Raw genomic sequence first — 24,916 nt, 5'->3', positions numbered from 1 at the left:
GTCAATTCTAGCTCCCAAATTGTCAGATGAAAAAGGTAAGATACAAGGAAAATGAAGTATTAGTGTGCATAAATATCTGTTAACTTTATTTTCTTCTCTTTTTCTTTTTTTAATTGGTTTTAGCCTCCAGACTGTCTGAACCTTGAAAGCATAACTAATTTGCTAGAGGTGTATTTTCAATTTTAAAGGGAGTTAAATGTAATTATGGTATAAGCTCAACATTAAAAAAAAATTTTGCAAGCAACAGTGAAATAAACCATCTGATTTTTTTTCTTCTTTTCTTATCTAAAAGGACCATATTTAAACCACAGAGTCAACTGTGGAATCACTTTTGACTTTTCAAAGTTAAAATACCCCTAACTGAAATTTCAGCCAAAGCTTTGGTCAAAAGGAGGACAGTAGGCTTTGCCAAAAACTAATGTAAATTAGAATAAAACTGCCTGGTTTTTTATTGGTGCTGTCTTACCATCTACTTCAGGAGAATTTAAGGAAGGTACATTTTATTGGTGGGAAGGGGCACAGAAAAGTCATCAAATGAGCTTACTATGAGCTCCTACAGGTGTCCAAGTTTAAATACAAAAATATGCAGAGCCCGTTACACCCACACTGCCCACCATGTGCCAGGTAACTCATGGTCAAATTGCACACTGTGCATCTGCCCAGAAGAAGCTCTCTATAGCATTTCCTCTGGATCCCATGGAGGGTCCAGGACCAGGAATTGCATATAGAGACGCTTTACTAACTCCTGATTGGATCCCCCTCTGTATGGTGTATTCCCATACCTCCTCTCCTTCCGCCCCTACCTCCTACTCCCCGCCACACACCCCATAGGAAGGTACCAGAATTATTCCCCACAAGGAAATAGGAAGCTGGAAGAAAGCTAAAAGGTTCCATGAGACAGTGCAGAGGCACGGGGCCTATGCATAGATGGCCCCTTTACCCAGCGACTCCCCTGAGACCCACACTCTGGTGGAAGAAATTGGAGGATGCTCCCACACTCTGATGGCAGAAATTGGGGGATGCTCCATGAATGGAACTCACTGAGTTTTCTCCATGGATCTTTTCACCAGTGTGAGGAAAGATGGGCCTGAGGAAGGAGCACACCACACACGTAGAGTGTCACTCAGTTGTCACTTCAAATACTTCAAATGGCCAACTTAAGTGGATCGCCACCAGTCAGATGGGTATTTTGCAGTAAAAAATACAAGTAGTTGTTTTCTCTTTTTCAGTTCTTTACTCGAATGAGCTATTTATTAACCAACCACCTCACTGCTACAATGTCCAGTATATAAACATTAACCAAGGAAGTGATGAACAGTTGCACAGTTGACTGCTGACTTTTCAGCTTGAAATGTTCATCGTTCATACAGTATCTGCCAGGTGAAGATATACAGTATCTTCATCCTACCGAAATAAGAGCCAACCATGTAGAATTGCAAACTTTCCAATTTTCAGTGGAACCATTCCCTTTTTTTCTCTATCAAACTTCCTAGAAAATCCTGTCTATTTTAGACAGGGAAGGTCCCATTGCTAAATCTCTAGCAGTGCTGCTATGGAAAATTCTCCCCTGACCCTCTCAGAAATGTCATTCAGAGTCTCTCAGATAGCTTTCAGCATTCTTAAGGGGGACACATTTCACCCTTTTCCCCCCTGTAATATTTAAAGCAGACAGGTGGCAACCCAACTGGTGGCAAATTCCAAAGTATTTATATCTTTTAACTCACAAAGGAAATGAAGATGTAATTGGAAATGTCATGCATTGAGTGCATGAGTAATGTGCCCACACATCAATCATCCAAAATAAACTGGGTTATTATGTGCATTTGTTTGTAGTGCACAGTAGCTATTTGCAGATAGACTAGCTGAAAGCACTCGCCTGATTCTCCATTGCCCTGCCCCTTGTGTAGAGATTTAGAGCCAGATTCTCTAGTCTGCCTAGTTCACTTTGTGTCGCTTATACTTTGCTCAGGCACAGTGGAAAATCTAACCCTTACACCAAACTGGGCATAAAAAGCTTCCAAGTCAGAATTCTGTACTCTATTATATCAGCATTTTACACCCACTTTGGACTCGATACAAAAGTGTAAATGACTATGCTAGCTACAAGGCAGTGGAGAATCAGTTCCAATGGGCCAGCTGGTGTAAACTGGCATACCGTCTTGCCCAACCTGTTTAAAGAGAGTCAGGATTTTAAAAATGAAATAAAAACAAACAAACAAACAAAAAAAACCCATGCTTGTGTTGCTAATTTAATGTTAAATTATTAAAATAAAAAGAATTCATCAAGTGAGGCTGGTGGTTTACTATTCTGCACCTCACTCAGCTTGGATAGTTGTCAATTTATTGTATTTCTAGTCTCTTTCACTTCCTGCACTAGGAAAGTGCCATTGCCTTGATATTCAAAACATGTCAGCAATATTTTTTTTTTAAATGTTTTCATTTACAATTTTAAAATATATATGCAAACATTCCTATTTGTATGATGTTTTGTAAAATCCTCTTTTGTTTTCTTTTGAAACCCAAATTTGAAGTCAATGGCCCTGTTCCCACAAACATGTAGGTGCTTCACTTTAAGTACATGAGTAGTCCCACTGCAGCCATTGGAAATAAATACTTAAAGTTAAAGTAAATGTTTACAGGATTGGGAGCTAAAATTGATAGATAATGTCTCTTTAAAACATTTAGAACAGGCTAACTGTCTTACAAAAATCATCTTCATTTTACATAAATATACTATTTTGTTGCTTCATATTTAAATTTAGCTTATAAAGCACACCAATAGACTGAACTCTCATTGTAAAACACTAAAGAAAGGGGCCATTTTCTAATTTTCACTAATGCCCTTTTTCACCATGCCAGCAGTGTAAAGGGGCCTTAAAGTGAATGTAAATATATAAGAATTTTATAACCATTTTAAAGCGCCTTTATACTGCCAGAGCGGTATAAAGGGGCCTTCATGTAAATGAAAATTAGGCCCAGAAACTCTTTAGATATGCTAATGGTGTCTATATAGTAGACTAAGTCCACTTTACACCTCTCAAACAAGGCGATAAAAGGGATATAAATATAATTTACTACCACTATAAGGCCCAATTATAGAATACAAGAAGTTATATTGGTCCAAGAAAACCCAGGAACTACACTACATGGTCGAGATGCCACAAAGGAAAAAATATGGAAAAAAATCTAATGTGTCTTTAAAAATCAATTTACTCTAATCTGGAACCACTAATACTAAAATGGTTTATTCATCATTTTATGATTGTTGCATAACTCACTTCACTACAGAGTTAAGATTGTCTAGCTGGACCTTTCTTACCTTAACTTGTTTGAATTTCATTTATGTGTAGATTTAATTCTGCATTTTCTGAGTTTATAATGCTTGGTTTGGGGATAACAACACCATCCCTGCAATATATTTTACTGTTGAGTTACTGGTACATACCCCCAACCTTAATTCCATCTTAACATTGTTTTTTGTCTGGAGAGTATGTATATATCTCCTGTAACACTGCTGTAACATTTGGTAGGTAAATATTATTCCCATTTTCAGGTGGGGAAACTGAGGCATAGAGTGAGTAAAGGACTTGTCAAAGGTCACTGAGTGAGTTAGTGTCAAACGCAGGAATAGACACAGGAATCCAGACTCCCAGTCCCCTGCTGAAACCATTAGATAAAACTTTGTTTAGGATGCCAAACTCAGTTATAACAATGAATGTTTTTTTGAACTTGAAAATATGACATTGTTTGACCATAGTTCCTTCTATAAAAATAAGAAGTGATTCAACATGCACTTACTTGAAACTGATAATTAGATGAGACCATCCCAAACATTTCCATTACAGAATTCTTTTTCCATTTACACTTTGGGAGCCAAATTACATTTACTTGACATTTACATTACTATTACTTTACCAAGTAAACTACATTTACTTTACTATTCCAACTGATTTGTACACAAACAGGATTTATCCTTATATGGGTATTCTTTGGTGCATCTGCTGACTGAGTCTAATTTTTTCAATGTCCACAGTCCCCAGTAAACACCTTAAAAAGTCCTTATCCTCCAGCTGGAATTTCCCATCTTGGAAACTCCCCATCCACACTTGATTTCATAGTACCTTAATTAGGATTTTTGATAATCACAGGGATATTAGTCAACGTATTTTTATCTGGAACTCATCCTCATATGGTCAGTGGGTTGAAATGAATTTTCAATGACTGGAGAGTCAATGGGACAAATTCAGATCTGAGGTAAGCATGTGTAACCCCAGTAAACTAATTGGAAGTCTGTGGAAGATCCAGAAATAGAAGATAGAGCTCCTAACTTCCAGTCCTGTACTTTAACCTCAGGGACATTCTTTCTCTTCTCTTTACACCCAAAACTCAAGCCAACTCTTTATAAGGGTTTTTTTTTAAAAAATAAATAAAGATCTTCTTTTGTACCCCACTGTTTTTCATTTTTTAACACCTCCGCACTTTTTGGTTCTAGCCAGAGATGAAAATACAAGTATCAATATAAAACCAGAAAGACTTCTCTTAATATATATCTATAGTCTAACTGGAAGCAGGGAGTACTGAAAATCTCTTGATAAAGTCCATTCTTGTGAGATTTCCAACCCAGCTTTCTAGCCACTAGAGAAGAGTATCTGTTTCTAATACAGAGGAGTAAAATAGTTCCTGCACATCTGAATGGCAATCAAGAAGAGAGAGTAAAAATAAATGATCAGTCCTTCACCCCACCTCCACCTTAGATTTTTGAACTCTTGAATGTTTCTAAAATAGGCATGAGTTAGCCTTGCACCCTGAGAAAAAAAATTCCAGGCTCCAAAATCTTCACAAGCTTTTTTTCCATGTAACCTGATATTTTCACCTGTCTTTCCTGACATGCTCTACTGTCTGTTATTAGCAATTGGTCTGGCACCAAATAGAAAATGTTCTTGCTGGTGCATTCACACAATGAGGTGCTCTTCAGAGAGAACAGTGACCTTTTCTTACTGTGTTTTTGCTGCTGAGGTCATAATACTGATTTTTGGGTGTTCTCTCCTTTATTGTTTATACAAATGAAAGCAAGTTACTGTTCAGAAGAATTCATGCCTTTCTTTCCCACATTAACCATGAACAGTAACTCACTTTTTTTTTTTTGTTATAGATCTGAGGTTATGTCTACACTACAAGCACTGCAGTTGCACAGCTGCAGCACTCTTGTTACGGGGCTGTAGTGTGGACACTTACTACAGCAACAGAAGGGAGTTTTCCGTCACTGTAGTAAATCCACCTCCTCAAGAGGTGGTAGCTAGGTTGATGGAAGAATTCTTGTATTGACCTAGTGGTGTCTCCACCAGGGCTTAGGTCAGCTTAACTATGTCTCTCAGGAGTGTTAATATATTTATCAGGTGACAGTAGATTTATTTCCATAAAGTACTTGTACATGCCGTTTCTTAAGAACAATTCTTTTTTATGCTGTTCTTTGTAAATAATGTTTGCTATACTTTCCACCTTCAAATGCCTTTTCCAGATGCAGTTGTGCAGTTATGCCTACAAGAAACCATAATGATCAATGATGATTTGACTGTTCATCAGTCAGAGCAGATGATTTTATTTTATTTATTTATTTCAAAATCTAAGATAATAGGGAACTATTAGAAATCCCCATAGTTAACCTACAGAATCACATGATTTTATTTTCTTTAGCCTCATCCTCCCTCCCACCTGCAGTTGTTTGTCACACCTACATGTTGTTTCTTGTCTCAGATTGGGCCCTGATCCTTCAAGCACCTGTTTAAATGCTTCATTTTATTAACATGAGTAATCCTATCGACTTCAATGGGACTACTCATGCAAATAAAGTAATTCTTCAGGGCATAGACTGTCTCTTACGGTGCTATAGATGCTGTTTTAGATGAATGTTATTTAAATGCCCCCAAAACACTGTTAACAGGGTTACGGTTGCCCAGTGGTGCCTCGTTTCCTAGAATGTGGGTAGTGGCTAGACTTAAACCTCTGAAAACCAGGAAATGCAAAGTTAAGCTATACGCCACCTTAATTCCTCTCCTTGGAGCTGGCAGTAACCACTGGGAACGGGTCAGTAAGGAGAGTGCCACGATAAGTAGATAGGAGGAAATTCTAAGAGAATGTGCCATTATTTGCATGGTGCTCCATGGGTTTGAATTCCAGCATTTATCTACATGCACTCCAACTGCCTTCACTGTGTTAGGTGTAGCTATATGAAGGGTGGAGGGATTAGTTGAAGCAGCTTGATAGAGCTGTTACTGTGACATTGCAAGCGGTGTATGTGCACTTTGAAGGATTGAATATTCCTTGTTTCAGCACTGAGTTTTGTAGATCTGCCGAGGTGATGTTCTTGCCGTGGAGATTGGTGGCAGTTTAATGGCACACAGGACAGTTATCTCCAGGGTTCAGTGATGGGTAAGTGAAGGCAGTGTCTCAGCAGGAATCCTTTAGGCAAGGGTGAGGGGATGATAACATTTATCAAGTCTGGGGTGGTATGTGAGGAGTAGGCTCAGCATCTGAGTATAGGCCAGATATAGGTAGCTCCCATTCGCAACGCCTGACCTAAACCAAAGTTTTGCCTTTGCAAAGAGAAGGTGTTGGACTGTGTCCTACAGGGCTCATGTGCTCTGTTCCCAAAGTGTTATGCAACATCTGCAAGAGTAGAGTGATAGCATGTGTGTTACAGGTGTGTTGGGGCATTGCTCAAAGAGGGCAGAGTTAAAGTTGTGTTGTGGAGGTGGCGTGTAACTTAACTTTGTATTTCCTGGTTTTCAGAGGTTTAAGTTTAGTCACTTTCCACATTCTGGAAGGGCACCAGGCACCACTGGGCAACTTTAACTCTGTGTTAACAGTTTTGGGGCATTTAATTTCCTTGTTTTCTAAAATATTCCCTCTCAGCATCCCCATTTACCACAGCCCAGCTCTCCCGCTCCATGGCCTCTGGCTCCTTGGCAATGATTACCCTGGCCACAGAATGAACTGGCTGCACGTTAGTCCCTTCACCACCCTGCATTATCTTCTTGTCTCCCAGGTCTCTACCTATCAGGCACAGCCTGGTTCTCCCCCACCCCCAGCAGTCCTCCTCACTGACAGGCAAGTGTCAATGTGGCATCCACAGACAGAGGAGTGGAGGAGAGGCTGCAGGAATTGTGCAGGGAGTAGCATGGAGTCAGTGGGCACAGTTTTTGAATGGGTGGGGGCAGACATCACAGGGGCATGAGAAGAAGAATGACCCAGTAGGTAGGACCTGGGGCTTGGAAAACCTGGGTTAAACTCCCTGATCTGCAACAGACTTCCTCTGTGACCTATGGGGATGATGGCACTTCACCTTACAGGGGTGATGTGAGGATAAATACACTACAGAGTCAGGTGTTCAGCTTCTATGGCACTTGGGGCCAGCCGCCATAGAAAAAAGGAGTAGCTGTCATTGGTTGATGGTTGAATACATGAGACCTGGGGGGACAGATCTGAAGCCCCTCCAACATCTCCGCACAGCTCTGACCACTTCCTTTCCACCCCACTCTTCCCTGCACTGTTCCAACACTCCCTGCCCCACGCTGCTACAAACCCTATTTGCCCCCAACAGCTCAGAAACCCCTGTCACTGCTCCAACTCCTCCAACATGTCCATTTCTCTGAGCCCCTCACGCACAAACTGCTGCTACAAGTCCCACTCCCACATCCTGAGTGTGTTAAGCCTTGCTACACACTCCAGCTCCGAACCCACCCATCCCCCAACTCCACTCTCCTTGCCACTCCATGCCCCTGGTAAGCTTAGAGGGGCCATAGTGGTGTCCCTAATCCCACTCACCACCCTTGCTACCACCCCCATTCTATCCCTGCCACTTCCCCTCATCCCCTGGCCTGAGCTCCCCCAACTCCTCTCCCTCATCACCCTTTCCAATTTATTCCTCTCCCCATAATCCCCTTCCTTTCTCTGCAATCCCAAATCCCTCTCCCCTTATTCCTTGCTACTCCCCCACTCCCAATGCCCCCCTCCTCTCCCTGCTCTCTCCCAACCCTCACACTCTCAGCACTGGTCCCTCAGACACCCAGTGCTGCTCTGGCACTTCCATGTTCCCTAGCTTGGCCCCAAAAAAGCTATAAGAATTTAAAAAGGTTATGAGCAGCTTATGTTAAGGGGACTGCGTATCAGGAACCCCCTGACTCAGTTACATTGTTCAGGAAACATGATTGCATTTATCCTGTCTTTTATCTACCCTCTAGTTAATCAGTGCTCAATTGATTAATCAATGTTGGCACTCTGCTACAATAATGCCCCAGGTGGAAAGTAGCAACATGCCCAGCAATGATTCTCATATATCTGTGTAGCGCAGGTGTTATTTATTATCTTTCAGAAAATAGTTAGAGCCCCTTCTAAATTTGTTGTGCAAATTATCAAGACACATTTTTTAAAATAAAATATATTTTTTTAAAAGCCCCAAACCCTTAACAGAAACAGATAGTAGCAACATTCAGGCTACATCTTGTAGTCTTGCTGCACATGTACATTCATCTCTCTGGTTCATGAATTTTAGCATGTACTGTTCTCAAGAGCCAAATTCTATGGTCAATAACATTTTCAATATTGCTTCCCCAAAGGGGCAGTGGCATGCACTAGTGAGATAAATGTCAAGCAACTGAGATCAATTGGGGGACAATGTGTGCAAAAAGAGCATTATAACTTATAAGAACCAATAGTTTTTGTAAAATGCTGTTCTTTCAGGGGGTTTATCTCAGGAGCACCTTGCTCAAATGACCCCCCAAGTTTGGACTACTAACACTACTAAGCACCCCTAAGAGACACCTTAAGTTTCAAGACAATCCAAGTAAGCATGCAGATTTTAGAGTACTTAGAAGTATCTACCTCTAAACAGAACCTGCTGTTCAGCCTTGACCATACAAAGCTGTTGCTTCAGTATAATAGAAGATAAATCTGGCACTACTATGGATTCTTTTTAAGAACATAAGAATGGCCATACTGGGTCAGAACAATCGTCCATCTAGCCCAATGTCCTGTCTTCCAACAGAGGCCAGCGCGAGATGCTTCAGAGAGAATAAAGAGAACAGGGCAATTACCTGGTGGTACATTCCTTGTCATCCAGTCCCAGCTTCTGGCAGTCAGAGGTTCAGGAACAACCAGAGAATGGGGTAGCATCCCTGACCATCTTGTCTCATAGCCATTGATGGACCTCCTCTCCGTGAATTTATCTAATCTAATCAATGTTGCAAGAGACCATTCAAAGGTGAAATGACCAGTTAACATCTCTACTGTAGTAGGACAGAGGAGGGTTATTGGGTTACAAATTGTTGTAATAAGCTGTAAATCCAGTGTCTTTATTAAGGCCATGATTTTTGGTGTCTAGCAGAGTTATGAATTTAAGTTCCCAGGCTTATCTTTTGAATCTGTTGCACAGGTTTCATTTGAAGACGAGGACTCAGAGGTCAGATATGGAATGATTGTTTTGTGAAAAGTGTCCGCCCACAAGTGGTAGAGTGTTTTTGTCTTTTATTATTTTTCTGTATGAGTTCACTTGAGAGCATAGTGATTGTCTGGTTTCACCCACATAGTTGTTATTGGGGCATTTAGTGCACTGGATGAGGTACACCACACGTGGTGATAGGTATGTGTAGGACCCTTGGATCTTGAAAGCTGACTTGTGGGGGTTTTGATCATCATAGCAGGGGAGATAAGTCTGCAGGTTTTGCATCTGTCTTTATAGCAGAGGTGTGATGTATAATTACTTTGTGTGATATAAAAAGTATATCTAAATGTTCCAGCTTAACTTTCAATTTCTTTTCCTCAAGGTTTTTGTTGTTGTTGTTTTAAATAAGGAATTTCTCTTTAAAGAAGAGTATTTCTAAGATCTTGGCCCTGATCTTGCAATGATGTCAAAAGGGCTCCCCGCAGACACAAGGGTGCTCTACTGGGAAGTCAGCTGAGGGACCAGGAGCCTTGTGGCTATTTTTCTGTTTTACTTACAATTTGATGTAATATCACTTTAAATTGATAAGTACACATTTTGAAAAGTCACCTGAAGTGATTATTGCCAGGTTGGACAATTATGATTTGTTCTCATTTCTCTAGCACAGTGTGCAGTGTACCGTGAGGTTATTTTGAATTTGTTTTGGGACCTGTGTCACAATAAAACAATTAGTTAAAAAAATGTGAAGAATGAACAGAAAGGGAGGGGTAATTAATTCTTCCTTTTAGGGCTTGTTCCTTGTTCATGAGTAGTCCCATTGAACCAATGTCTACACCACCTTGTCTAGACTAGGGGCTTGTCTACACTTAACATGCTGCATCAGCACAGCTGCGCCGCTGTAGCGCTTCAGTGAAGGCGCTGCCTATGCTGACAGGAAGGATTCTCTTGTTGGCATAGGTAATCCACCTGCCCAAGAGATGGTAGCTAGATCAATGGGAGAATTTTCCTGTCAATCTAATGCTGTCTACACCAGGGACTAGGTCAGTTTAGCTGCGTAGCTCAGGGGGGTGGATTTTTTAGACCTCTGAGTGATATAGTTATACCGTCCTAATTTCCTAGTGTAGACCAGGACTAGGGTTCCTGAGCATGGCCCAGCGGTTAGGGCACTGGTTTAGGACTTGGGAGTGTTTAGGCTCAATTCCTTGCTCCATCACTGACTTCCTGTGTGACCTTGGGCAAATGACTTAGGGCTGATCTACACTAAGAACTTACATCGGTATAGCTACATTTCTCCAGGGTGTGAACTTTTCACACCCTGGAGAAATGTAGCTATACCGACCTTACCCCCATTGTAGACAGCACTAGGGTCAACAGAGGAATTGTTCCATTGGCCGAGCTACTGCCTCTCAGGGAGGTGGATTACTTACACCAACAGGTAGGGTGACCAGATGTCCTGATTTTATAGGGACAGTCCCGATATTTGGGGCTTTGTCTTATATAGGCTCCTATTATCCCCCACTCCCTGTCCCGATTTTTCACACTTGCTGTCTGGTCACCCTACCAACCGGAGAACCCCTCCCATCAGTGTAGGTAATGCCTATACTGAAGTGCTACAGTACCACAGTTGCAGCAGCAGCATTTTAAGTGTAGACATACCCTTGGTATTTCTATTCCTCATCTCTATGATGGGCTTAATAGCATTCCCCGGCCTTATAGGGGTGTTGTGAGCATATAAAACAAGGGCTCCTGCTTGTGTTAAGGGTACAGTTGAATTGGGGCTGGGGCTGGTAGTAAAATTCCGTATTGTAGACATGGTGCCCAGCTGAGACTTAGCAGGGTTGGTTTAAATGGGCCTGTGAGGGAGAAGGCAGGAAAGGGAGACAGAGGAGGATGGAGAAGGGGCTAGATAAAGCCCAGGAGAGAGAAGAGAAAGGAGACAGGAGAGGCAGGGAGAAGGTGATAGAGCAGTAGGAGGCAGGAGAAGCAAAGGGAAAGAAGAAAGCAGAAGGCAGGGGCTGGGGAGGAGAGCAGGAGTAAGAGAAGGAAGGAGAGATAGCAAGGAGAGGAGGCAGGAAAGAGGGAGGGAGAGCCGCAGCAACTCATTTGAATAGCTGCCTCATTGTATCGCAGCTCTCCAGGCTCCTCCCAGGGGCTGCCTCAGAAACAAAGTATTCAAACAGAAGTCCAAGGGGAAGAAATGTGAATCCCGCCCCCTTTCAAGCCGAGAGAAAAAAGCCAGACAGCACTGGCGTGACACCAGCATTCGGTTCACTTCAAGCATGTGCTGAGGGGGGGACACAGCCAGAGTTGGGGGCTGGAGCTCTTGCTGTGGGGGGAGAGAGAGGAGCAGGGGCTGCTTTGCCAGAGGTGGCTGCTGCTGTCTCCTTACCCTGCTCCTCTGTCCCCCCTCCCCCAGGCTGAGTTCATTCACTGGGATTGGTTTCAAATGACGCCATCTCTTTATTTTTACACCAATGACCTCATCCCAGCAGCTTGAAGTTTACTGACCAGCAAAACTCTCTCTCTCCTCCTCCTCCTTGTGTCTGTTTGTTCTAGCCATTTATTAGTAATTGTGTGGTTCCTTTTGGAAACCTCAGCCTTTTTAACTTTCTTTTTCCCTTCGCAGCTTTTTTTTTTCTCCCCCCCCTTCATTTTCTCAAGCCATCGGGGGGGGGGGGAGGAAGAAAAGCTCCAAACGTTTCCTCTCTCTCCTCCCCACCCCCACCCCCCTTTAAATAGATCAGAATAAAGTTTTAAAGAAGAAGAACAGCTTGGAGCTTCCCAGCGGCTGGAAGGAGAGAAAGTTGGGTCTGGCAGCAGTTCCAGTTGAGAAGAAGCTGGTGGTAACTTTTTTTTCCTTCTCCAGGAAACAAACGGGGGGGGGGGGGGGGAGTGTTGGGAAGAAAGTAGAGGGGGCTGGCAAAAGGGTTTGGGGGAGTTTTCTCCCCAGATTCCTAGGGGCAGCCCCCCACAAACAAGAGTCACCCCCTCTTTCCCTCCAGTGCGATAGGGACACCACTCTAGGGTGGGCTGGAGATACGATCTGTGATCTCTTTGCAAGCAATCTTTAAAATCTCCGGGGTGGGTTGCTCCTCTTCCCCAGTGTTCTGCTTTGTAGTTTTCTTGACTTGTGTTCTTTTGGTGGTGGTGTGTGTGTGTGTGTGTGTGTGTGTGTGTGTGTTTCAGTGTGTAGGCCCTAGGAGCAGAGGGAGATAGTAGCTAAATGGATTGGGGGTGAGGGAAGGTGGTGGAAGCTGCTAATAGTGATGGGGTGATGATATTGTTCCATGCTCTCTCCTCATCTTCCCCACAATCCTTTTATTTCCCCCCTCATTTTTTATTGGAAGGTTTCTTTCTGTGGCCCTGACTAGTCTTCAGTCCCTTTCCTCACCTCATATGGGAAGAAAGGGGGGACAGATGAGCTGCCAGTGTGAGACACTTTTTAGGCTTTAAAAAAGTACCAGCTCCTAACTGTTGTGCGTTTTTGATTCTCTTAAACACTGCAAGCTGTTTTGTGGTTGTATGGGGTTTGTTTTGTTTTGTTTTTAAATTCACCTTTGGAAAAAGTACATAGCCACCTGTCTTAAATCCCAGATTTTAAAGGAGAGGGACAGAGAGAGAAAGTAGGGCTTCCTTTTGTGTGAGGAGGGAAAAAGCATGATTTTAAAAACAAGTGAAAAATTAGGTAGTTTGTTTACATTAAGTGTATTAAATAAAACAACCTTTGGAGGGTGGTTTTGGGAATTTCTTGATTTGTTTGTTTGTTTTTGCTTCCAGGAACAATAAGTGCTTCTGACTCCCCCCCCCCCCCCCCTTTCAAATTTAGTAAACAGTAATTTGAATTCATGATTTCAAATGTTTTTAATTATTTAAAACAATTATTGTTTTTAAAAACAATCTCATTTTATGTTACTATCCAAAACTTTAAAAATGAGTGAAAGTACTGCCTTGAACTTTACTAAATATTTTAACTAAGCAAGCCAACAAAATGGAGGGTTGACGTAGAATCTTTAAAAAAAAAAAAAGTTACCTGTGAAACGTTAGCTTGATTCCATTTTAAATATAGTGATTTTGAAAAGAGCTTGATTAGTGTTTTATATTACTTCAAACCCTCCCTGGAATCACTTTCTGAATGTTTTAAGAAACCATTGGAGAAGGAAACACCTCCACACATCAACATGTGCTGAATAAGGTGTATGTGACAAGTCGATTGCATAACCTGACCAGCAGTGGTGTTTTCAGTGTTCAACACTAGTAAATTACATCTAAGATGAAGGGCACTAAGCAGTTCAAATTGATTATACATGTATTCTCTTGTCCCTCTCTTTCTCTTCATCTTCCTTCTCCCGCCAGATGAAAGAGGCATCACTAGTACATTTTACTGCTTTGGCTATGGCTAATTTTTGCTCAAACATTCGGTGTATATCCATTATAACATAAATATATACGCACACTCTAAACTTGCTGGAGGCATTTTAAGCTGTTTCTCGCTGAAAAGATGTGTTTTCAGGTTCTCTCTGATTTTGAGTGTGTGTGATCTTGCTTTTAGAATGTGTTTCTGTTCCTGGCAGTATGTGGTTCGGTGGACACAGAACTTATGAAATCACAACTGCACAAGAGGCGTTGGATTTGAAATGGGTGTATTTTTAGGGAGGGTGGAGAAATGTTAAGGATTAATTTCTTTGTGTGGTGTTCACCTTGCTGGCTCACTTGAAATTGGAGCATTCACAAGCCTATTCCTGAGATGAAATATGAGGGAAGTTTGTATGTTTAAAAAGCATATAGGGTTTTTTTGGTGGTGGGTAGGAGGAGGAACTTCCCCTCCTTTTTTTTTTTTTTTTTTTTTTTTTTTTTTTTTTTGCTTCAGCTTCTGGAAACTGGAGAAAATGTTAAAGAATATGCTATTCCCAAAGAGTTCATACAATGACCAGATATGCTTGCTGGTGTTAGCAGACATTCCATACAAAAATAGAAATTTGCAAGAGGTTTAATATATTCTCTGTAGTAAGCTTCCTATTACAGTCATGCTTGCACATATCCTGATAGTGTGTGTGTTTTCTTAAATACAGCAGAAGTAATGGAGAAGGAAGTGTAAGTTCTAGGTGACAGCAGCAGGATTCTGGAGGGCGGAGTTAATATTAAATGTGCTAATGTCTAAAAAGACTGTTCAAGTGTTCTAAAAATCCAATGTACTTTATTCCTTATCTAGATCAGGTGGTTTTTTTTTTTTTTTTTACTCAAAATAAATATCTTTGACTCTGATGGTCCAGTTTTATGTTTCTAAATGGAAGTACTGGGACAAAATCAGTCCACAGTTGCACCAGAGTAACTATGGAAGTAAATGGGCTTGATTCATCTTTGATTGTGTAAAGTGCACACTCTTGTTCCAGTGGGGATGGCTATCCTAGCAGGGGCATTTGACCTTGGTAGAAGGGTGGAGTTATGGTGATAGCTGCCATATGCAATTGCAAACTCCAGCACCAAACAGACTTTCTGCCATGAGAGTCCTAAGCTTCAGTTTCTTCCAGCAGAAGCTGGCGGTACGCAGGGTGAACAGAGCCAAATAAAGTTACTGGATTTATACTGGTATAACCAAGAGCAGAATATGTTCCTCTTTCTATCTGAGACCAATTTAAATAATTCAGCTCACTAAGGCTTTGGAGGGCTAATTTAGGGTCCCTATAGGATCTCTGGAAACCTTATTATGTCTCAAATGTATTGTCCAGCTGATAAACTAATTCCAGCTAATTTTCAGGCTCCTGTACCTGCAGGTGAGGCAAAATCCTGTTGCCAAGCAAACAAAAACCTGATGTGGACAAGTGAAATGTTGTTGTTTACCGCTATAAGGCACAATACTGACCTGCACTTAAAAATTGTGGCTGTGGTGACTGGCCAGTACCTTTCACCTCAGGCTGAAGAAGAGAACTGGCTTCCCTACCTCAGGTTTCATGTAAATCCTACCAAATGGCAAAATAAATGGATCATTTGCCTCCCTAGGTTCTGATCCTGAAATGAGCTCTAGGACTTGAGATTCTGCACAGGCACAGCTCATTGCACCATTAGGGTATTCTGTTACATTATTTCTCTGTCTGTACTCAGTCCCATGCATCCCCATGCTGCATTTTGAGAAGAGTGGTTAATTAGTGATTGCCTAACTAGCGTTCAGTGGTGCTCACAAGGAAACTGAGGCTGGGGAGGCCAGTTTTCACTCCATTATTGCCTGGTGCTGTACTAACAAGTAGGAAATCATAGGCATTGTCCTGAATGCTGACCATCTCAAGTGGACAAATCACATGACAGACCATGGAGTTGCTAGGGCGAACCAAATCACACTAGCTGTACTGGTTCAGAGTTATCTTCCTTAGTTACTAACTTGTGTGGCTTGGTTTATTAGTATCTTGTTGTTGTATCTTAAAATCATATAACCAAGGGAGCAACTAGCCCCAGAGCAGAGATAAATGAGGTAAGGCAAGCTAAAATAAGTGCATTTCTGAGGGAGACCGTTCCTGGCAGAGGGTGGCAGTCACCTTTTAAGTCATAAGTCCCAGGCTGTCAGTGCACCTTTTGATTTTAAGGTAGGTCAGACCAGCAGCTTTCTCTTCTAAGAGGGGATACCGAACATAACACTCTCTCTCTCTTTCCGTCCCCCCCCCCCCCCCCCGCCAAATAATTCACGCCGACTACTTAAAAAAATAACAATAAACTGAGAAACATCTTGTCCAACAATGAGATTGGGCCAGATCAGATGCCTTTGTGAAAATGCCCATATAGGAACCAGAAAATTCCATGTAGGAGAGTATCTGAATTCCCTCTGTATTCTTCTACTGGAGGAGTTTGACCAGTGGGTTGGGGGGGTCAGAATTTGCACATACTCTCCCCTACTTCACAGTGAAAAAACCTGGGTTCTGTCCCATGAGCCACATGGATTGTGTATAGAGGGGCCCCTTTGTGTGCCGATTCCAAGAGTATAATCTAGCTTGCGTCTGTCTCGATTTTTTTTTTTTTTTTTTTTTTTAAATCTGAGTCCTTGTGGCTATTTTGTTGAGTGTTGCCTGGCCATGTGTGGTTATTTAAAAAATATAATAATGCCCTGGTTTTCTACAAGTTTGTGTGGGAAGTAGCACGTCTCTGTATGTTAGAGTAGAAGATCATTTTCTCCCCCCACTCCCCCCCCCCCCCAAGACTTCTGGAGTGCATTTAATATGTTTGAGATAGAGAGTTGCTTGTGTGGCTTATGCATATATCATCAAGTGTCTTTGCATTTCATGAGTTCTATGAAGAGAAATACTCTGAGTAAACTGATCATCAGGAAATGGCAAATTCATTTTACATGACTATTAATTGTTGGTGTGTAAGTTCTGCATGAATAAAAGTTGGGGTCAAAAGATGTGGCTGTTGGTTGACACTCTGATATAAAGCCTCTTGTGTCCGGCTCTGGTTTCAACCCAGCTGAGCACAGTAATGATTGGAAGTCATTGCCATCTCCCTGAGGTGGATGAAGTGTGAGTGAGGGGTCTTTGTCATGTTTCTAGTAAATACTTGGAGAACCAAATCCTCTATTCTGTTACATCAGTTATATAATAGTGTAGCTCCATTAATTTCAGGAAAGTTACCAGATGCAATAGAGTGGAAAAACAGGCCTGGAATCTGAACTGCCTTCACTACTAGAGATGGTTCTGAGTTGAAGCACATTGCTGGGCTAGGAATGTTCCCACTACTGCTGACCTTGCTGTACCTCTGAATAGATGTTTTCGGTCTTCTGGGCTCTCTAGTACTTTCCTTTAACGTCTGAAGAAAAATAAACATGTATTTTAAGGGAAAGTTTGGCTCTGTGTCCTTCTTAAATTTCTGTAGTTTAGTCAGAGCATCTCTGAGTTTGCTTAGGGATCTGGCTTGCTGGCAGCTGCTGGCATCTCTAGTGGTGACCTTGTTGGCCACCAGTAAGTTATTTTTCCTCAATGCCAGAAGCAAGTCGGCATCTAGGGGAGGGAAGGAGAGGGGGGCAAGGCCTTGCGTCTCCTGCTGCACTCTGTAGTCTGCTACTGAGCCAAGACTGACCTACTCAGAATTGGCTCTGAGAAGATTGGCTTCTTTCCATTTTGTGTCCCTATGAAATGCTCCTGCAATTTAGAAACTAAGTGGAAATAATTGGGCAGGCTAGAGAAGCAGGGAAGAGAGCGAAAGAAAGTTGCCATTGGTGCTAGAAGGTTTGCTATGACACTGCACTGTGTGGTTGTATCTTTTTAAACTTCTGAGGTGCAGTGAGGTAGGCAGAATGATCCTTTCTTAGCCTTGTTACCTTTCCTTCATCTTCCCAGTCCCACACACTGCAGTTCTTCTGATTTATCTTCTCTTGCACTGTGTGAACCAACTGAATCATTAGCTATAGCATTTATGGTCCATAAATATGCCAAATCAATTGGTGAACAGAGTGCTTTAGCTGAGGAAATCCTTAGTTAAATCTATACCTTTATTTGACACAACATGAGCCATGCACCTTCAGCAAACTTTTTAAACACTTCTTTTCTGTCACAATATTAGAATAGTTATATAACAGATAGGCTCATCAAAATTATAACTACCCATTCTCAGTGACTTGACTAAACCCCCTACACACAGAACCTTTCAAATGTGTTTTCACACCCTTTTGTTTATAATATTTCATGTTTAAGGTAAGACTTTCTCAGTTTTCTTTTTACATGTAACAAATATTGATCTGTTTCAGAGTAGCAGCCGTGTTAGTCTGTATCCGCAAAAAGAACAGGAGTACTTGTGGCACCTTAGAGACTAACAAATTTATTAGAGCATAAGCTTTCATGCATCCGACGAAGTGGGCTGTAGCCCACAAAAGCTTATGCTCTAATAAATTTGTTAGTCTCTAAGGTGCCACAAGTACTCCTGTTCTTTTTATTGATCTGTTTTGTGTTCCATCTCCTCTCACATAAGTTTTAATTTATTTTAGATAAAATAATATAAAATACATCCTGTTGATTTATTATGATAAATCTCATTTAAAATATTGAATGATAACCTACAAAAATTAGAATATGAAATAGTTTTATGGAGAATGTCTAACTATTTTAAGTTAGGTCAAATTTCAGCCCTAAACTACTGGACAAGGTCTCTTAATGTTGAAATCAAACAATTGATAATTAGTTTCATTGTGCTGTACTTAATTTTGCTCTGTGAGTGAAATGGGGCTGTTTAGTGACTAAATTATAGATTAATGGGTTACCGCACATACAGTCTTTCATTTAAACGCCCTTGAATATTTGTCTTCAATGTCTGATAGTATTTAGTGGTGATGGGAGGCAAAAAGATTGACCTGAGTACTAAATGGTAGCAACATGTGACTGAGAACTTTTGCAGAGAGCATAAAATGAAGAGGACAACAGAGACTAATTGAATGAAATTCCTTTTATGCACACATTCTTGGGTTTGAATGACTAGTATGTATTCAGAAGGCTTTGGCTCTGCATGGATAGCATAGATGTTGCTCTCAAAATAGGAGAGAATTTGTAGGCAACTTCTCCCCCCCCCCCCCCTTTACTCCTGATAAATTAGATTCTGTCCTTAATTTTTTTTCTCTTTTCCTTAGTTTTATAGTAAGGCTTGTTTAAGGCTAAATCCCTATTAATTACTGGAATATGAAACAACATCCTATTGCTAATAGTTTTTTGTTTTTGGACTGATCTGTATAATTCACTCCTGGTTTGAAAGGCTCCTGTCTCATGCCAGGATTTGGGTTTCAGGCCAATGAAGATAGTGCAGTGTAATATGCATGGGGGAGAGATGTAGGGTTGGGGGCAAGTTTAGTGCCACATTTCAGATAAGATGTTAAGGTCCTGAATGACTCTGGGTGTCTGTAAGTAAGAAGCTGATGAGCCCCCTAATATATTCTAACAGTCTAGGATAAATCTTACTGTTCTAACTAACTTGCTCTCTTTCCCATTGAAATAGGTTCTAATTCTGAAGGCTGTGTGTGAGAACTGTTTAAGAGTATGTTACGACTTCAGTATTTCCCTAAACATCAACCATGCTACCAATTTCCAGTTTATGACTGTAATGCTATTTGGAATATATGAAAGGTACTACGTAAAATCTAAATTGCACTCTAATTCAAATTTTATAAAGACACATCCGTTAACGAGAAATAATTCTATAAAAAGTAGATGTATGGGCTTAATGATACTTTAGTCATTCTCCTTCCACCTTTGAATTCAATGTAACCAATTGCTAAAAGAAAAACTAGCTGCAGCTACATTTGATTTAAAAGTTGATGTTTGGTTCACGTCTCTGCCTTACCCCGCTTAGACCATAACACAGCAACCAATAGACAAGTAAATTAGGAATAGAAACTTCCCAGAGCAAAAGAGCCTGGCCAGCAAAACAACAGTATCCTAGTATTCTCCTATTACAGACGCTCCCCGGGTTACGCAAGACCTGACTTACACAAATTTGCACTTATGGAAAAAGTTCCATAAGCCAGAAATAGGATTTTCGAGTTGAGGAAACTTATTGCGTAACATACAGGTATACGTTTCCGACTTATGCAAAATTCGAGTTACGCAAGGCTTTCCGGAACGGGACGATTGCGTAAGTCAGGGGCGTCTGTATTCGTGTTAAAAATATTTTAAAATGACAAAGTACATCAGGGCCAAAATTTATAGAACAGCTAAATTTAATCATCTCAATTGATATTTAAGAACTTGCCTGACTTCCTGTAGAACTGTCAATCCAATAGCTTCCATTCGTGTTGGATTTTGTTCTTCTAGGCTTAATGTTTGCTTTCTTATTTAAAGAGGAGCCAGACCAGAAGGGGTGGTTAAGCAACACCTATTTATGCTTCCTTTCACGTCCCAGAAATATCACCTCACTTCATTGTGTCACCCACATATTGTCAATTATATAGTTAAACCTGCTTAGTCATTGTGCTGCCTTGTCACTTTTTCTTAAGAGCCAGAACTTTAAAATTTTGCCTCGGAACAATCACCTTCCCTTGTGATGACCACAGAGTTAAAAAAAGTATGATGCCTTCCTGAATATTTTTGAAGAGAAGTGCACCATGTTTATTGTCTGTTCTGGATTTTGTAATGATCCAGGGGAATCTGTTTTTGAAGGCTTTCTGCCTTTTGTCTGATTACCAAAATAGTTCGGAGAAAAGAGTTCGATCTGACTTGTGCCCCCTCCTTCCAAAATCCTCCTTTTGGTAGTGGGAGGATGTTAATCATCAGTACATTAATTGCCCTCATTGGAAGAGTTGCACTAAAATTGGAGAAAATTAGAGGAATCTTCCACATAAAATGTATAGAGCAAATAGTATAACATGAACTCTATTTTAAAAAAAAACAAAACAAAACTACTCCTTTCTCATGTAACTCCTAAAGATGTCCTGACTGTTGAGCAAGGGAGAAAAACACTTAAGAGAAAATATAGATATCCAGTCTTAGCACAGAGGCTTAATGTATTGTGAGTTCCATATAACAGTCCAAAGATCAAATCCAGAATAGCAGAAGACAAATGGCAGATCAGCTATTCATACTGTAGAGTAGCAGGCACTTTGAAAAAATTAACACACATTATTGCCTTTGGGGTGGTGGGTGACATTGTACCGATTAAGAGAGAGACACGTTTTGGGCCTAACTAACATAACCCAGTGGCTGGCTTTATTTATTTATTTATTTATGTCAAACTTGAGTAGCCCTTAAATCTTTTACCCTGTGAACCAATGTGGTGTGATTTGACAACACAGTGCAGGTGTGACCTATCTGGTATGAGGAAATGCACAGTAATATTCTACCTGCTGCTTTTGTTGAGATGAAACCTATAGAAAAGCAATGGGGAAGCTTAGGTATTTTGTTTGTCTCTAACAATGTTATGAGTTATTAATGACCTCTGCCTGTTAAGGGACAAAAAAGTTAATGGCAGGTCCTTTGTGTGCTTTATTTAATGGTGAAGTAAGCAAGCATATTTAGCTATTTTTGTCCAAACAGTCTGTATGGCAACATCTGATTTAGGTGGGTATGAAATGTCTGCATTGCTAAATGAGAACACATCTTTCCTTTAACTCAAACCTTGAGAGGAGGTGAGATGGGGATGTAGTATTTTGAGAATTTTTTTCTCTCTGAAATTTATTGAATGACTAACCTCTTTCTAATCCAGCTGTGGCACAAATATTCAAGATTTTGCACAAAATAGGCAGGATATTTCTTGATCCATTGGCTTTTAAGTCTCATGTTCAGTCTATAATTAACATATTGTAGAGTAGGAAAGGATATAAGGGGTGATGGTGGTCACTGACTCAACAATTAAGAGCTAGCCTCCAACCCTTGTTCTAATAAGAAACCTCTGTGTTGTATTGTTTGGGGTTGTATGCACTTATGAGGCCATCGCTTAGCAGCACCTAAAAATAGCTGAGTATAGTGACATTTTGTTAGCAAACACTAGTTCAAAAAGACACAATGTTTGTTTTAGGAATTTTAAAGAGTACCAAGATTTCTTACAGAACTCCATCTGCTTTGCCAGAAAACTGGTCTTTAGGGCATTTTAAATCAGGGTGAAATCTTTAAAGGCTTAGTTTACTGAAATACTTTAATTTAAAATAAGCAATTTTTGTGGGGGTCTGGGTGAGGGGTTTTAAAAATTCCTTAGCAAGAGTCTGTCCTTAATACGGACAAGTGCTGACTCTGGCCCTGATTCAGCAAAACACATAAGCTTGTGATTAACTAAACAAAGTGCTCAAGTCCTGTTGAAGTCAGTGGGTCTTAGGTATAATAGGTTCTTTGTGAATTGGTGTATCTTTTAAGTGGGAGAAAATGTTGTTTTGAGATATATCTGAAAACAAACAATGCTTAGGGGGATAGGACACAGAAATTTTTGGAACAGTTATGTCAGAAATCTCTTGCACTGGTGGATTTGTTCTGTGTTGTTTGTCCTATCTGGTAACCTCTCTTTTTCAGGAGGGCCAGCCATTATTTTTAGTGAAATTTCTACTTTTTCTGTTCTATCCCTCCTAAAACTCTCTTATATTAATATGGGAGAAAATAACTTTTATTTCTTCTTGAAATGTCTCTAATTGCTGTCAGAAGTTGGCTGTCATATGTTACAGGTGGACTTGAAAATTTTACTTACCTGTGGAAAGTAGGATTTTTAAAAAATACCCCCCCCATCAAATACCATCAGCTTTTGCAGAATGTAAGCTATAGTAATTAAAAACAAAACATCCGCCCTCCCAACAAATCAAAAACATAAACAAAATTGCTACCATATTCTTTTACCTCCATTTCCCTCCTCTCCCCCCCCCCCCCCCTCACTCCCCAAAAAGCTTTCTAGCCATTATGGTTGTGTAGATAACTTTGCAAACATAAACCAAATATACCTTGATGTACTGTACTATCTTACCATGTTTGCAGACTGAGCTTCAATGCCTCTGCTACTGCTCAGAGTGTTGCCAAGCTTCAGTGGGTGGAAATGGCTGTCTTGCCAGTTTCCTCCCTGGCTGTCCACAGCCAGGTGGGCAGCGGTGAAACTGATGAAAATAAGGCCAGTTTGACTTTGCTGCTGCTGTTTAGGACAATGGGGATGAAATGGGGGGGGGGGGGGGGGGGGGAGAAGAACAAGTAGGGAACACAATTTAGAGGAAGAGAGGGCATGATATAAGGAGGAAGACAGAAAAGAAGATACAGACGGTGGAGGAGAAGATGCACTATGATCTAGTATGGGAAAGAAAAGAGGAAAAGTAGAGTGAAATCTGGTGGGCAAAGGAGATGTGCACTTTTAATAAAAAAAAAAAAAAAACTATTAAAATGGGATGTTTTGAGAGTGTTCTAATACAATTGGGCTTTGTTCCTTTAAACTATAGGGAGTGTGGTTCTAGGTTGGTGACAAGACAGGTATTTTCATTGTGATTAGCAGCATTGTGCTAGTAGGTATCGAGTAGGGTTGTATTCTCCTCCTTCCCCACCCCCATCCCCCCCCCCACACACGCAAAAAAAACCAGCAACAACAACCAAAGCCCAACTTTGGCACAGTATTTTAACATAGGCTTTTTGCAATTAATATATGATAATCACTAGATGTAGTCCAACTATATTTTAGGAAGTATAGGAAAACTCAATTTCTGATAGGATCAGTATTGCAAATACTACAGGTCCAACTAGAGAATGTAAGAAAACTTTAATACTAACTTACTTTGAGTGGGAGTTTACTTTTAAGAGCATACTGTTTTTGTAAGTCTGTAATCCTAGTTCAGTTTAAATCCTCATAATATAATAGGCACACTCAAAATCCTGCATGTGGAATTGGGATATGTGATTGCTCTTGGGAAAGGTTATATTTTTTTCTGGCCTTGTGTTATGGATTTTAAATAGTAAAACTTAGAAAGGCAACCAACAGATTAATTGCATTTCAAATGCTACACCATAAAAATAGCCTACCTTTTCATCATCTGTAGAGGCCTCTATTTAAGACCCAAGGACAGTAGGCCACAAATAACTTGCTCTCAGGCACCTGTAAAGAAGTATCATCTATAAATTCCCCCTGTAAGGTGCATCTATTAGTCTTCAATAATTGATTCCCTGATGAATGCATGATTTACCTCCTTCCCCTCTGTCCCCATTTATCCTTGGATGTTTACATCTGTACAGAACATAAGTATGTGGTTAGTTCAAATGGAATAGAAATTTTGCCTTTAACATGACTTAAACTTTAAGTGATCTGGAGTGCTTCTAAAATATGTCCAATCCAGGAGACTGATGCCCTTTAGTCACAGCAGGCACAATGGTGCTTGTGTTAGCTTCCACAGACCACCCTGCTGTTGTTTATTAATTTTTTTAAAATTTAAATAATCTAGTATTATATTAGGGTTCACGCTGAGTGATGTACAAACACATAAGAAATGGTCACTGCTCCAAACAGCTTCAATCTAAACACACACAACAGAAAAATATTGATCGATGCCTTATAAGCAAAATATCAAAGGTATAAAACTTCTCTAGACGTTAAAATAAATATTCCTCAAACCATTCTCTCTCCCTCTCTGTTCTGACCTCTAACCAGCCTGCTCTTGTATTGCTGACCAAAGATCAATGGGAAAGATCTTCAACTGAGGTAAATTAACATGGCTGTATTAACTTCAGTGCACCAGCTGACAGTCTGTCCCACTTTGTCTCTAGTCTGTCCTGGAGGGACCATCAAGGCATGAAAGGTTTCCCCTCTCCATACCTATTCAATGCTTGCTTCTCTGCTGAGACAGCCAATAGTTGCAGTTGTGGCTTTGTGATTGGACATGTCTGCTAGAAATGAGACTGAAACAACAAATTCATTTCACATAGTCAATCTAAAAAGCTGTAAAATGACAACTGTTACTGGTCACTACACACCAGGACTGTATTGAACTGGCTGCTTTAAAGTCTGAAGGGTTCTGTAATCCATTTTAAATCTCTTGGTCTCCCAACAGATATTACAAATAGTCTTCAT

General features: G+C 40.6%; 1 protein-coding gene across 2 annotated transcripts in view; it reads left to right on the top strand.

The window, feature by feature from the left end:
- The first annotated feature begins 11,598 nt into the window (after positions 1–11,598).
- The window catches only part of DUSP16 (dual specificity phosphatase 16), a 100,373-nt gene continuing 87,055 nt past the window's right edge, over positions 11,599–24,916 (top strand). For both annotated transcript variants that reach the window (XM_054038699.1, XM_054038690.1), the window contains exon 1: positions 11,599–12,282. The gene's annotated coding sequence lies outside the window, so the exon portion shown is untranslated. The remainder of the gene's footprint in view (positions 12,283–24,916) is intronic.

The sequence above is a fragment of the Malaclemys terrapin genome, chromosome 1 (assembly GCF_027887155.1).
Source record: "Malaclemys terrapin pileata isolate rMalTer1 chromosome 1, rMalTer1.hap1, whole genome shotgun sequence".
Taxonomy (NCBI): Eukaryota; Metazoa; Chordata; order Testudines; family Emydidae; genus Malaclemys; species Malaclemys terrapin.
This window is presented reverse-complemented; position numbering and strand designations above follow the sequence as displayed.